This window comes from Bison bison, unplaced genomic scaffold (genome assembly GCF_000754665.1).
Source record: "Bison bison bison isolate TAMUID 2011002044 unplaced genomic scaffold, Bison_UMD1.0 scf7180017864136, whole genome shotgun sequence".
Lineage (NCBI taxonomy): Eukaryota > Metazoa > Chordata > Mammalia > Artiodactyla > Bovidae > Bison > Bison bison.
The window spans coordinates 5,149,843-5,166,131 of NW_011494708.1; positions in this window are offsets into that span (position 1 = coordinate 5,149,843).

Sequence of the window (16,289 nt, forward strand, 5' to 3'; positions counted from 1 at the left end):
GCTCCTTCGTCCCTGGGATTCTCCAGGCAAGAACGCTGGAGTGGGTTGCCATTTCCTTCTCCAATGCATGAAAGTGAAAAGTGAAAGTGAAGTCACTCAGTCGTGTCCAACTCTTCGAGGCCCCATGGACTGCAGCCTACCAGGCTCCTCCGCCCATGGGATTTTCCAGGCAAGAGTACTGGAGTGGGGTGTCATTGCCTTCTCCTAGAGAATGCTAGCTGCTGCATATGGTTGATTTATGGTATATGATCACACAATCCCTGACATCACGTAATAGTGTTCGTCCCTGTTCTGTTTTTCCATGTCTTTAACTTCCTTCCTGTTCCCAGGAATTTTTTAAACTCACGTGTAGCAGACACTCTAAATTTTTTGCTTTAGCATTCTGTTTGTGTCAGTCAGATACAAACTGCGAACTAGTGTAAATATTTCAATCAGAAAGGAATTAACTACAGGAAATTTGTTATAGAAGTGTTAGAAATTAAAAAGGATTTGAGGAAGAAAAATGAATAAGGAAGTGATGTTACCCAGAATATACTAAGAGAAAGAGTTGTTATTGCTACTGTTCCTTAGGCAAGTGAGAGAATATGAGAAAAAGGCAATGCTATCTTGTATATCACTAAGCATAGGAACTCTTGTACTGAAGGTATGGAATAGAGAAAGTGATTTTCTTAGGAAACTTAGAACCCAGATTTCTTATGACTGAAGGAATCTAGGAGCCACAACTACTGATGCTGTTTCCAGATGTAGAAAACTATATTTTTGTCTTCATTTTATATTTTATAATTTGATGTAATAACTCTAGCTGGCAGTAATTAATCAAAATCCAGCTGGAAAGGTATGAAATGAAATGTAATTTTTAGAATCTCAGTCTTGCAGGTATAGAATTACGTTTGTCATGTTTTAAGGCTATACTATAGTAACAAACACCCCAAGGATATCAGTAGTTTACAACAATTATGGTACATTCCTATTTCTGTTATAAATTGGCAGCTTTGGGGTGGTTGAAGCTGTGTTCCATGTGTCTCTTTCTCAGGTTTCAGGACTAGCATATATTCATGGTATACCCTTCTTGGTACTGGGTGCAGGGGCAAAATTGCTGGTGGGACCACTCAGTGGCTTTAAAAATGCTTGAACTGAACACTGTCATTTAAACTCACTGGTCAACCATGTCATATGGTCAAGTCTCACAATGTGATTGGTGAATTTTATCCTCTCCAAAGAAAGACACATGATATGGGAAAGAATATAAGCTTTCATAGGTAAACAGAAGGGAGCATATGTAGAAACAGTAGATCCATATTCTGCTGTCAATCTTCTTGGTCAGTGTTACTCACTTTCATCCTTTCTGTCTCTTTGTGCAAAGTGAATGTCTGTCTCTTTGTGCAAAGTGAATGCAAGATTATTCCACAGAAGACAGTGTAAGAGCCCCAGTGTAAGAGCTAAAGACCCAAAATCCTGTAATCCTCTCTATAGCAGCTACAACATCCTGATTAAGAAACCTAAGTTTTAAAGTTGAAACAAATTCTTTCTCAAAACATCTGAAATACATTGGAAAAATAGAGGTAAAATGGTGATAATGATTCCGTTCAGGACCTGGAAAAACTAGAGACACATAATGTTTACTTGTCTATGAAAATGATCAAATCTTGCTCTTGAACAAGTCCACAATCTGGAGTAAGGAATGTTTGTTGATTAAGTCTTGGTTCTAGTCTATGAGAACAACTTCTCCCTTGGTTCTTGGCACTTGACTTCATTCTCAGAGAAGTGCTTTTCTTAAGACTAAAGGTTGCTTAATACTGAACTGTAGGTTAGTATTTAGGACCAGAAAGATTTCATTCAGTTTTCATTCTGCCTTAGAAACTTCGCAGCCCAAAGGTTATTTTTCATCTTGAACTGTCACAGGATCTTTTAATTCATGTTGGTAGTTTTTTTCAGGGAAGAACAACTCACTCAAAAACTGTATCAGCTTCAAATATATCTGATTCTAATCAGACTAATTGTCCTATTACTTTGACCTACAGTTCTTTTTTAGGGATACTTCTCCCTAACTATGATATGTATTGTTTGAGTTCATCAGTCTTTGGGGAGACTGCCACACTCTGTCTCTTTTCCTGAGGCATGTTGCCATCTAAAAGATGTAAAAGGTGAATTGAGTGCCATGGTGTCTGTCTTTCTTTCTTTTTCCTTTGTTTTTCTCTTTTATTTCCTTTCTTTTTCTTTTCTAAAGTTACTGACAGCCATATCCTGGATTTGGCCTTTGCAATTTAATTTATCTTTTACCTATTTGACCTTTAACTTTTAAAGCCCTAAGATTTCTGTATTTTCCATGCTTCCCCTTCTTATACACCAGTCATCTCTTTTCTAAGTCAATCTGTTTCTTGTTATAGCTTTTCAAACCTTACTGCTGCTGCTGCTAAGTCGCTTCAGTTGTGTCCGACTGTGCGACTCCATACACGGCAGCCCACCAGGCTCCCCCATCAAAATCTCATCTGTAACATTACTTATACCAATTTCTTCAACAAAAACTCATTCAGAACATTATCTGCCTTCATTGTCACAGGTGAGAGTTTCACAAACTATTTTGCAATCTTTGTAACATGGTAGGAGTTCTTTAAGCATTCAATAGCAATTTTGGCCTTGTCTTCCCTCTAATGCTACAAGCCAGTGCCATGTAATTTAGGTGTATCTTATAAAAGCATCCCATTTCCAATATCAGCTTCATTCATTTACACATCACTGACAAATTCCCATGGCTTACAGATATACTGGTGTATTTTTCATTCATATTGCATGTTATTAGGTGTGGGTTTCATGTGTTTTGGTTTCATATAGTTCCTCATTCTGAACTTGAAATGAAAGAACAGGCCCTATTTGAGACATGCTATATTCCTGTGGCAGAAGGAAGAGCAAGAAGGTCAGCAGAAATACAAAATGACTGGTTAAATTTCTGCTTGCAATGGATTTGCATTACTTCTGCCTACACTTTATGGACCAAAGAAAGTCAAATAGAGTCATGAATTATGCTCTTTTCACACCTGACAATGGAGCCATGAAATATGCCCTTCTCACAGGAAGGCCTCATAAGTCACATGGCAAGGAGAAGGATGCATATTTCTCTTACAAAGAAGGAGACATAAAATTTTCAGGGCAAAAATGCAAACTTTTACTGGAGCACTCTGTAGGAAGGGGCTTGAGAACCTGAGACCTTACAAGCAGTAACCAGCATTTGATTCTTAAAGTATCAAAATTAAAATCTTACCAACACTGATTGTTTTGCAGAATGCTTCCACAAAACTCCATGGATGTTGTAATTGGAAAACGTTTGGGAAATCAATTTTTCAGTGAGTAGTTTAATGTGTAAGTTCATTTGAGTGAGGTCTTGGTCAAGTGGCAGTCAGTTGAATGAACTGGAAAAGATCACAGAATAGTGTTTGGCTCAAGCCAATTTATTTTATTTTACTGCTTCCATCTCTGGGTTCATAAATATTCATGACATCTGAACATGGATAGGAAATAGGTTCTGCAGAGCTAGTGTTATAAAGTAAGTACTTCCTGCCATATTTATTAAAATAAAAACAACAAAAGATGTGATTGTGTTTAGGTTCAATTTTGTTATTCTAACAGAAAAAAAAGAAAAGCAAAAGATAAGATTACACTGCATTTAAGGGTAAAAAATAAGGGAAAAATTACTTCACTTTGTTGCCAGCTCCAAGTTACTTTCACCCAATTTTCAGTGTCAAAATTTGGTTAAGCTTTTTCATTGGTTTAGTGGAGTTGTGGCAGATTCTATTTGATGATGAGGTGCTCTTCAAAGTTCAAGGATAAGGGGTTACTCTTCTTCATTATGTAGCTGGAGCTATATAATACATTTTCTCCAATAAATATATCTACAGTGCTACATGATCCATGGTTGGTTGAATCTGCAAATATGGAACTGCAGATAACAGACAGAGGGCTAACTGTAAAGTTATATATGGATTTTCTACTATCAGGGTTAGCGCCCTAACCCTCAGGTTTTTCATGAGTCAATTGAATATTAGTTTTACAGAGTTAGTACAGATTCAATGAAATGATTATACAAATTACATGTATGCAGATGATATATTGAGGTGGTAAATGCACCTAACCTTTCAGCCTTATATTACATATGCAACTACTAAAATACTATCCATATTTTGGGGTCCATCTTAGCATATCAGGGCAAATATTTAGCATATTTCCATCTGTATAGTTTATGGTGGCTTTTAAAATAGTAACATGTCTTTAAAGTATTAAAATATTGCTATAATAATTGGTAGTCTTTATCCTGACTTCTTTGAGTATCCCTGTTCTAGACTGAATGTTTGTGTCTCCCCAGAATTTGCATGTTGAAGCCCTAACCTGTAATGTAACAGTGTTTGGTGATAGGGCTTTTGGGAGGTAATTAAGTTTAGGTGAGATCCTGAGGGCAGGGCCCTCATGGTAGGATCAGTGCCCTTACAAGAAGACCCTGGAGAGCTTACACTCATTTATTTTCCACCATGTGAGGAGACATCAAGAAGGCTGCTGCTGCTAAGTCGCTTCAGTCGTGTCCGACTCTGTGCGACCCCATAGACGGCAGCCCACCAGGCTCTCCCGTCCCTGGGATTCTCCAGGCAAGAATACTGGAGTGGGTTGCCATTTCCTTCAATGCATGAAATTGAAAAGTGAAAGTGAAGTCGCTCAGTTGTGTTCGACTCTTAGCGACCTCATGGACTGCAGCCTACGAGGCTCCTCCGTCTATGGGATTTTCCAGGCAAGAGTACTGGAGTGGGGTGCCATCAAGAAGGCAGCCACCTGCAAATTGGGAAGAGAATCCTCGTCAAGAACTGAATCTGCCAGCACTTTTATGCTGGACTTCTTAGCCCCCAGAATGTGCATGAATGCTAAGTCGCTTCAGTGGTGTCTGACTCTGTGCAACTCTTTGGACTGTAGCCTGCTAGGCTCTCTGTCTATGGGATTCTCCAGGCAAGAATATTGAAGTTGGTTGCTGTGTTCTCCTCCAGAGGATCTTCCCAACCCAGGGTTCAAACCTGTGTCTCTTACGTGTACCTGCATTGACAGGCGGGTTCTTTACCACAAGCACCACCTTAAGCCACCCAGTACAGCAGCCCAAGCTGACTAAATCATCATACTTTCAGACTTCTGAACACAACTCATTGCCTTAGATTTCCTAGTCATCAGCATGATAAAGCAGGTAAAGAATGAATGCTTGTCCTGGGACAGGAGGTCGGGGCATCCAAGTTTCTGCTCCAGAGCTATGACCAATTGTTATTATATTATCAGCTTCTGTTAATGTCTCTGATGTATTATGTGGGATACTAAGAGAGTCCCTCCAGATGTGAGTCAGATTATTCTGTCCACAAATCACAAATCACATTTATTTAAAATGTATTTAAAGGATTGTTAGAGTTTCCCTCATATTGTATACATTTTGTAAATGACTGACCCCTCTAAGACTGTCAGTTTTTTGAGGGCAGAATCCATTATTTAGCTGCCTTTTAGTTCTCTCGTGGTTAATAGTATTCATCACTTACTTGCTTACTAAGTCTTTTCTGATTGAGAAAATCCCCAGTATTGTTAATCAATGACATTATTTCTTTGGCTTTGAGCTTAAAGATTGCTCACATTTATATTGGGGGCAATGCAAATCATCCCCTCAAGAAGGAGAAAATCATCACAAATATAAAAATAAACATGCAAAACTCATGCTTTCTATTTGTATCTTCCTCCAATTAGACCAGGAAGTTCTGTGATAAGCTGGTCATAGTTCTTTAGACAAATGGCAGTGATTTGGTTAAAAAGGGAAAATTGTATATGTAGAGGGCCCCTGAATCAAATATTCTATTATTTGAAAAATATAAAGGTTACTTACTGCTTATTGAGAAGATTTTATTAGAAGTGAAGACCAAATTCTTATATTGTTTCATGAGATATAGTTATCATTCTGTATAAGCTTTAGAATTCTAACCACATATTATTATCAATGTATTATTGTTACTCATTATAGTGATAGTAGGATTATTTCTGTAAAGTATATAGCTATGGATATATAAATTCTCCAGGTGCCAAAATTAAGTATATTAATACACAAATGATATTTTGCCTCTTGTAAATAAGCTCTATTAAGTGATATTTATATTTATTAATATTAGAATTGCAAAGTCAGCAGTCCCTTTAGGAAAGAACTATCCTGGAGGAATTGTTAGGCATTTGCATGCTGCATTTGTTACCTGGTGATTGTTAGGACCTCATTCTTCTTGGCAGTGAAGGTAGAGACAAATACAAGACTAGTAGGTTTATCTGAGCATGCCCAAACCTCCTCTGCTCCCTCTATCCTATTCTCTGTCCCTCTCCTTCTCTCTCTCTCTGCCTTCCCTCTCCTTCCTCCTTCTCTCACTCTTACATACATATGTTGCAAAAGATTAATTAAAAACAAAACAAAAACCTTGTTTGCACTTGTGTAATAACACTAAATTAGACTTGGATGTCAGAGGGATTCTCAGCCAAAAAGGTTTATGTTCCTGTGCTGGCCAGTGGTTTCATCTCAATTTTCTTCCTTTGGAAACATTTGGGACTCTGTTCATTTTGTATCCGATACAGTTGGGAGTACAATAGAGCTACTGTGTTCATGTTTTATTTTTTGTTTGATTTAGTTCTTACTTCCTTTAGCCTACAGACACAGAGGTAATTTAAGTTTCCTGGACTCATACAAATGTACCTATAGTTGAAAGCAGATGAGTATCCTTAAAGTTGAACAATGATCGTGTTAGAAATAATAGGGAACATTTATCTAGAACTTAGTAAACACCCAGCACTATTCTGAGGGTGGATACATATTGATATGTTTTATTTTCATAATAATCCTATCATGTAGTTGAGTATAATCATTCTCAGGTTAAAGAGGAGAACACTAAAGGAAAAGGAGTTTGAATAATTTGCTCAAGGTCACATGGCTGATAAGTGGCAGTGCTGTGATCTGAACCCAGGGATTTTGGTTCAGGTTCTTAATAGCTATAAAAGACTGTGGTTTCTTTGTTTTTTCATGAATGTGCTATGTGTATTCTGGACTCCTAATGCCCTGCTTGCCCAGAAAGCTTGGTATATGAGCAGCCATCAAGAGTTGAGCTCTGAGACTCCCTCGTTTCTTCAGTCTCATTTGCTCTCTGTCTGCTGCTTCCTGCTGAAACTGAGCTCTGTGCTACCTTAGACAGAGACGGCACTGTGCAGAGTTTCTTAAACCATATTACAATTTGATTGTTGATTGATGAGGATTAACCTTTTCTTCCCTTGATTTAATTGCTAACTCTTTGGGAAAAAAACAAAAAACAAAACACTTCTTTACTCGCCAGGGCTTCTCTTAAAGTGTTAACAGTACATTTAATGCTGAATGTATGCTTATTTACTACATGAATGGGTAAGCATGGTTTCCTACATGTAATTATAGCACCCAGGCCACAGAGCCTAAAATATTTACCATCTGCGTTCTTTACAGAAAAAATGCTGACCTGATGCTGAAATGTAGGCTGAATCCAGTGCATTAGTTGAATTTTCTCAAATTATCACCTAACACATGCTTTCCTTCTCTTCATCCCAGACTAACTCTAGATATCTGTCTTTCTGTTCACTGTGTTTTCTCCCATTATCCACTTGTTTGTTTTATCCTGAGGTACCATTAGCTCAAAAAATAAGCTTACCTATTAAAATTCAGCTTTACTTGGGGGAAGAAAGCAGATGCATTAGAAGCATTAGGGAAGGGCAGGACATGTAGAAAATACTAAGTGAAAGATTCCAGATTGTGTTTTCTGGGAAAGCGAGTTTCAGGGTCTATGCTTGCCTTTTAAAGAGAAAAGTAGGTATATTGTGAAAAGTGCAAAACTAAAATAGATGTTTCTATTGTCTGGTAGTGAATCCAGAAAGTATTAAGAGAAGAGAAATGTCCATTTTCCTATTAAATTTCAATGTACTTTACTAAAAAGCAAATAGACTATTAAATGATTACTTAAATGATTTCAATAACCATAAATAAACTTGTATTGACTGAATATCAAAAGAACTTTGAGCCTTGACATTTACCTGGCTAATACTATAATGAAGTTTAAACTGATCTTTAATTGGACATTGTCCCTAAAGATAACTACAGATAGTGACATTTAGTAAATGAGATTTAGAAGCAATTATTTTCATATAAAAGTATACTGCACCTAAAAAAGAAGCTCAGGACAAAGGAAATATTGTCTTTAAAGTGTTTGCATCCCAACATCACAATATGTATTGGGGACTCAACTTAATGTCAGAATTATACCTTTATTTATATCAGTGTGAATTGTTCTTAAAGTTCTAAATAAAATAGATGGATAAAACTAGAATCATCCAAAATGTTGGTCTTCTTTATATGTGTACAGAGTTGAAAATCTACTTTTTAAACCATAGTAAATGTTTATAGGTTTAAAATGTTTGAATCAGGAGCCCATGGCCTTCTTTTTGTTTTGATTTTTTCTTTTATATATTGTCAATATATGTAAATATATATTTTCAAACTTCTTTAACATGTGGCATTATTATACATTATTTTTATAATTTTTTTCCATTGGTAAGGTGGCCACTTCTATTTTTCTTGGACAAGGCTTATTTTTCAAATTATATCTCATGACTTCTTTTTCATAGTACTTGGCTCATTTGCTTTGTCCTTCCACTACATATGAGATGACTCAGGACAGGAGGAAGAATAATGAATCTCTGAAAGGCACACTTGACCCAAATGTTAATGACAGAAAAAAAAATGTATATACTCTCTGTCTTTAACCAGTGGTATGCAAAATTTTATGTAAAAGTATTTTATAAAAGATTTTGTTATAAAATAAACTTACATGAATGTATTATTCCATGAAAATTATTCCCATCCCCTCAAAATTTATATAAAATTCTTATTCATTAGAATCTAAAATCTGTTATATTTGTTCAAGGGCATTATATTTTTTCTCTTCCTTGGAATTGATAATAATTTGAGTAACTCATCTGCTATTGACCAAGTTAATTATTATGCTACTCTTATAGAAGTATATTAAATATTTTGACCTATAGGACCCATCTACTTTATAACATTTGGTCAAGGGTAAATAAAGGTGGAAAGAGTTTATCATTCTGAAAGATGATCATATAATAAAAAGATTAATGTATTTATTACTGTTTCAGTGAATATTTTTATTAAGTCATGAAACTGCAGAAATACTGTCTGCTCTAAATCCTCCATGAGTTCCCTTTATGGAATCCTGCATTCACCATTTTGATTATTGTATAAAACAAATTGGAAAAATTGTAACTATTGAAAGATTATCTAACATACTTTCTTGCCAGGATAGTTCATGAGCTATGGGTTCTTTAATGATAATGAATGATCTTCAGCAATGGTTTGGGATTGTTTCTAGGAATTTCATCTACTGATGAAACAAAACAAAAATTTTCCCCTATATTAGGAAGGTATGGGATATTGATGAAAACACTGTAAGTTATTTAACTTCATCTCTAATTTAAACTTCATTGTAACAAGTTGTCACTAGAGTTTCAACTGTAATTTATACAAATCAATTGATGTAAATGAACATTTTTCTTAAACACCTAAATACTGGCTAAGAAAATGATCATGTTAATAAAAATTGAACCATGGAGGCCCTACATTTTGAGCTCCTCGTGACCTGGTCTCCACCTACATGAGCACCTTCAGTAGTCTTCTACTGCTGTGCTATGCTGTGCCTAGTCACGTCTGACTCTCAGTGACCCCATAGACTGTAGCCCACCAGGCTCCTCTATTCCTGGGATTCTTAAGGCAAGAATACTGGAGTGGGCTGTCATGCTCTCCTCCAGGGGATTTTCCCAAACCAGGGATTGGACCCAGGTCTCCCACATTGTAGGCAGATTGTTTACCATCTGAGCCACCACAGGGAAGCCCAAGAATACTGGAGTGGGTGGCCTATCCCTTCTCCAGGGCCTCTTCCTGACTCAGGAATCAAATTGAGGTATACTGCATTGCAGGAAGATGCTTTACCAGCTGAGCTATCAGGGAAGCCCAGTCTTCTACTTCTCCCTAATAAGTACGTATGTTGTTGTTGTTGTTTAGCCGCTAAGTCATGTCCAATTCTTGTATGACCCCATGGACTGTAGCCCGCCAAGTTCCTCTGTCCATGGGATTTCCCAGGCAAGAATACTGGAGTGGGTTGCCATTTCTTTCTCCAGGGGATCTTCCTGACCCAAGAGTCAAACCCACATCTCCTGCATTGCAGGCAGATTTTTTACTGCTGAGCTACAGGGGAAGCCCAAATACATATATAGCAACACTGTAAACTATATATATATATATCAGCACTATCAACTAAATACATATACGGCAACACTGTCATTCCCTGAGTTTTTTGAAATCACAGGCTGTGACATGATTTCATCCATGCATGATTTCATGCACTTTTTCTTCCTCTTTGGGTGAATTTATTTGCATGTGGAGCAGCCATCAGGTTTCATATTCTGCCTTACATGTCAACATCTTCATGGATTTTCAGATTTGCCCCATCCCTCTTCTAGAAAGCCACCACTAGATACTATCACTTTCTCTCCTGAGCCACTACCTTCTCATGTATGTATAGTTACCTGCTTACATGAATTTACTCTTAGATTTTGAGCTCCTTAAGGCATTATTTAGTCACATTTTCCAGCCAGCTAGACCACAAACATTTTTTAAAAAAATTAAAATCCAAAAGTCAAGTGTATTTCAAGAAATGATAAAAAGTATAGCTGACAGAAACATAAACTGGGGAAATGGAAAAAAAGTCTGAATTGAGAATCTGGTTTGAGAGAAACAAATGTATTTTTAAAAATGTATTTAAGTAGCAGAGACCTATGAATGTTTATAAACTTTAGTTGAGACCCTTAATTTCCTCTGTTATAGTACTTCTCAAGATTCTTTGTGCATATACATCACTGGGGGACCCAATCAGATTTTGATTCAGGAAACCTGTGATAGGGCCAGAAATTATGTATTTCTGATATCCTCCACAATGATGTCAGTGTTGCCATTCCAAATACCATGCATTGAAGCCACTTATCTGTAGACTTCTCCCATGGCTAGAATGTAAAATAGGTATAGGCGAAGACTGACTATATCCATCCTGTTCATCATTGTATCTCTAGTGCTTGACACTGTGCTCAGCACATCAGTTCAGTTCAGTTCAGTTGCTCAGTAGTGTCCAACTCTTTGCGACCCCACAGACTGCAGCATGGTCTCCCTGGCCATCACCAGCTCCTGGAGCTTGCTCAAACTCATGTCCTTTGAGTCAATGATGCCATCCAACCATCTCATCCTCTGTCATTCCCTTCTCCTTCTGACTTCAGTCTTTTCCAGCATCAAGATCTTTTCCAATGTGTCAGTTCTTTGCATCAGGTGGTCAAAGTATTGGAGTTTCAGCTTCAGCATCAATCCTTCCAGTGAATATTCAGGACTGATTTCCTTTAAGATTGACTGGTTTGATCTCCTTGCAGTCCAAGGGACTCTCAAGAGTCTTCTCCAACACCACAGTTCAAAAGCATCAGTTCTTTGACACTCAGCTTTCTTTATAGTCCAACACTTACATCCATACATGGCTACTGGAAAAATCATAGCTTTGATTATATGGACTTTTGTCAACAAAGTAATGTCTCTGCATTTTAGTGTGCTATCTAGGTTGGTCATGGCTTTTCTTCCAAGGAGCAAGCTCAGCACATAGTAAGTGATTTAAAAAATACACAATGAATGAACAAATAAATGGCTGGAAATATAAATATAAAAACATGAAGACATGAAAATTTTAGATATAAGTGAGAGAGGATTGATTAATGGAATAACTTTCCAGGTGACGATGAAGTGGAGCAGAATCAAGGATCTAGACAGTGCAGATTTATTTTTGGCCAGAAAAAGAAAGGGCTTCCCTGGTGGCTCAGTCAGTGAAGAATCTGCCTGCAATGCAAGAGATCTGGGTTGCATCACTGGGTCGGAAAGATCCTCTGGAGAAAGAAATAATAACCTACTCCAGTTTTCTTGCCTGGAAAATCCCATGGACAGAGGAGCATGGTGGGTTACCATCCATGGGGTTACAAAAGTTGGACACCATGACTTGGTGACTGAACCACCACCAGAAAAAGAAAAATCTAACTTTTGTGCCAGAAAGGAGGAAAAAAAATAGGAGAGAGCTTTGTTGAAGTAGAAAGGAGGGAAGAGAATGGAAGTCTCATTGAACATTAGCACAGAAAATAATGTTCAAAATTCTCACCTCCTGATACCATTCACTATGCAAAAAAGGCAAAACCATGTTGAGTTTTTAGGAGGCTGATCTCAGCCTAGTCAATAACCAGGGTTGAGTTTGTTTTGTTTTCAAGTGCATATTCTTAAGCCCACTTCAAATCTGTGGAATCAACTGACAGCTTTAGATGGAAGCCCCTGAATATTTATTTACATAACTCTGCAGCGATAGAATTAGCTAGTCTTTGAGCAGAAACTCAAGAGTTATTATAAATGAATATCTTAATTCTTTTACATTTTGCCTCATTGCCTTAGGAAATGTTTATGATTTAACTAGTGTTATTGCTAATACACTATTAATATAGCTCCAAAAATCAAATAATCAAACCTAAAATATTAATTCAGGAAAAAAATTAATGAGGGAGAAAAGTTGCACTTTACAAAAAGTGCATTTTACAAAATTCACTCTAAAGCAGAAATGCCTTCTGTTTGACTTTGTTTATGAACATTATAGCTTCCCTGGTGGCTCAGATAGTAAAGAATCTGCCTGCAATGCAGGAGACCGGGGTTTGATCCCTGGATTCCCCTGAAGGAGGAAATGGCTACCCACTCTAGTATTCTTGCCTGGAGAATTTCATAGACAGAAGAGCCTGGTGGGCTACAGTTCATGGGGTCAGAAAGAGTCAGACATGACAGCGACTAATACTTTCATTTTTCATGAACATTTTAAGGCTTTGCAAGGATGCCATGTTGAGACAAATAATTGTCTTGTAGCATAAAATCAGTCTTATATTTGAACTTAAATTATTCTAAATTTAGAAGAAAGTAACCTAATCAATGAAAGTAGATATTGGAAAATGACTGAGACATGATATTGAATATTGGATTGACATATCCCTATTTCTAAAGGTATTTTATGCTATTCATCTAGTACTGCTTGAAATGAACTTGCAGGAAAGTAAGTAACTTGTAAAGCTGGTATATTTCTTGATTGTTGTACTTGTGTGCTCAGTCATGTCCAGCTCTTTGGGAACTTGCAACCTCATGGATTGTAGCCCTAGCTGAATTAATAAGTTCCTATTCTCAAGAAAATGCCAGGAAAATAATTAGATATGGGCTCAATTAAAATGCTTTAAAGAAAAGTACTTGAGGAATAATATAGGCAGTGAAATTAAAAGTTGTGATGTTTGCAATAATTGATTTAATGTTTTATCTTTCTAGCTTTGTCCTTAAAAAAAAAAAAAGCTATTTCATAAAATGCAGGTGCTATATTAGATTACATGTGTTTTACTGACTTTCCTGGGAGAGCTAAATTCATACTAAAATTTAAGATCTTTGATCCATTTTCAACATAAGGACATTAAATTAAGAAAATCCAATTAAAAAAAAAAAAGAAAATCCAGTTAATTAAAACACTGGCTTTGCCAATTGAATCATCAGTGTAGATACCTTTCTTTTCCACAGTTTTGTGTCATTTTTTTCCATATCTAAAACATACCAGTGTTTCACTAATTATTACTCAACAAGAAAATTTTGAACTGTAAATATTGCTAGTTCTCATTCTTCATCGATTAAATTCTCACATACTGCCTCAGTAAAAGTGTAATTTTGTATTAGAAATTATTTCCAAAGGTCCTTTGTTAAGAGAGAGTGTTTTATCAAATTTAACTCCAGAGAGTTAAATTGAGAAACCAAATATTTCCTCAATGATTGCAAGTATAAAGAATATTTTTAAATTGATAGATTAAAATGATGGATTATTTTAATATACCCAACAACTTATCAGTTTTATCCTTGTTTTTTGCCATTAAATGTTTCATAAAACTACACTGTTGTAAATTTTTTCTAGGCAAATTTTTCTTACCAAAATTCCTGTTCACTTAATTTACATATTTTGTTTCAATTTGTTGAATACTATTTTGGGTTTAATATTTTTCCAATGAGAATTTCACTTGAACCGTTAGTGAAATGATTCATGTTGACAACACACCTTAAAAAATATTTCACATTTTAAAGAATATTTTGCATTTAATTAAAAGTTTAGTATTTGCTTCTCATTATTTCCTCTGCATTTAGTGATTTTTACAATGCACAAGACCAGGTTTTAAGTCATTGTCAATGTTTTCCTAGTACTGATGGTCCCCAACTTAAGGATCGTTTGACTTAAGATTATTCAACCTTATGATGGTGCAAAAGTGATAAGCATTCAGTAGAAACCATATATGTGCCTTAAATTTTAAGTATTTCTAGGTTAGTGACATGCAGTACCTTACTTTCTTCTGATGCTGGGTTTTGTCAGCAAGCCTCAGCTCCCTGCCAGCCATGATCAGGAGAGTAAACCAGGGATACATTAACAACCATTCCGTGCCCATACAACCATCCTGTTTTTCACTTTAAGTATTCTATAAATTATATGAGATATTCAGCAATTTATTCTAAAATAGGCTTATTTTAGACAGTGTTGGATGAGTTTCCTCTACTGTAGGCTGATGTAAGCTTTCTGAGCAGATTTAGTGTAAGCCTAGGCTGAGCTACGATGTTCAGTATGGTAGGTGTATAAATGCATTTTTTACTGAGTATGTTTTCAACTTGAGGGCTTCCCAGGTGGCTCAGTAGCAAAGAATTCACCTGTCAAGGCAGGAGATGCGAGACACAGTCGATCAATCCCTGGGTCCAGAAGATTCCCTGGAGCAATCTACTCCAGCATTTTTGCCTGGAAAATTCCACAGACAGTGGAACCTGGCAGGCTACAGTCCACAGGGTTGCAAAGAGTCAGACCCAGCTGAACTCAGCATAGCACAGCATTTTCACCTTAGGATGGATTTATTGGGTTTAACTCCATTCATTGTAACCTGAGGAAGATTTTTATAAAAGGACTAGAATCTTGACTGATATTTTTTCCTTATCATTTGCTAAAATTTTTAAAATAATTGTATTATTTTGCCGGTGCTTACATAGCAATTGCCATCAACTATGTGGCTTATAGGGGCTTCCCAGTTGACTCAGTGGTAAAGAATTTGCCTGCCAATGCTAGAGACATGGGTTTGATCCCTAGGTTGGGAAGATCCCCTGGAGAAGTAAACGGCAACCTGCTCCACTGTTCCTGCCAGGATAATCCCATGGACAGAGAAGTCTGCTGGGCTCTAGTCTATAGGGTTGCAAAGAGTCATATATGACTGAGCATGCGAGCAATTATTGTTTTTAATATCTTCTGTTAACAGGGTCCTAGCCAAGGCATTAAGGATCCTCAGCAATGTCCCTGATCTCTACTGAACTGGACACTCATAAGCAACCCTCAAATTTGACCATGGAAGATGTCTCCAGACTACCAAATGTCTTGAGTTAGGAGAGAGGTGAATTGAGAACCACTTGCCTAATCTCACTAGAAAAAGAAAAAAATTGCATATGGTTAACCTAACTCTTGTAAATATCTTAAGAAATGTAGACATCTCGATGGAGACCAATACATTTAATTCCAGCAGCCATTTTTTTTCTTTTACTATTAATCATGTTGCATGTTTTCTTTAAAAAAAAATTAACAGCTGCATGTTTTTAGATTAAATAGTAGGTGAAAATCGATTTGCTTACTTAAGCTTACTCCTTGGAAGGAAAGTTATAACCAACCTAGATAGCATATTCAAAAGCAGAGACATTACTTTGCCAACAAAGGTCCGTCTAGTCAAGGCTATGGTTTTTTCTGTGGTCATGTATGGATGTGAGAGTTGGACTGTGAAGAAGGCTGAGCGCCGAAGAATTGATGCTTTTGAACTGTGGTGTTGGAGAAGACTCTTGAGAGTCCCTTGGACTGCAAGGAGATCCAACCAGTCCATTCTGAAGGAGATCAGCCCTGGGATTTCTTTGGAAGGAATGATGCTAAAGCTGAAACTCCAGTACTTTGGCCACCTCATGCGAAGAGTTGACTCATTGGAAAAGACTCTGATGCTGGGAGGGATTGGGGACAGGAGGAGAAGGGGACGACAGAGGATGAGATGGCTGGATGGCATCA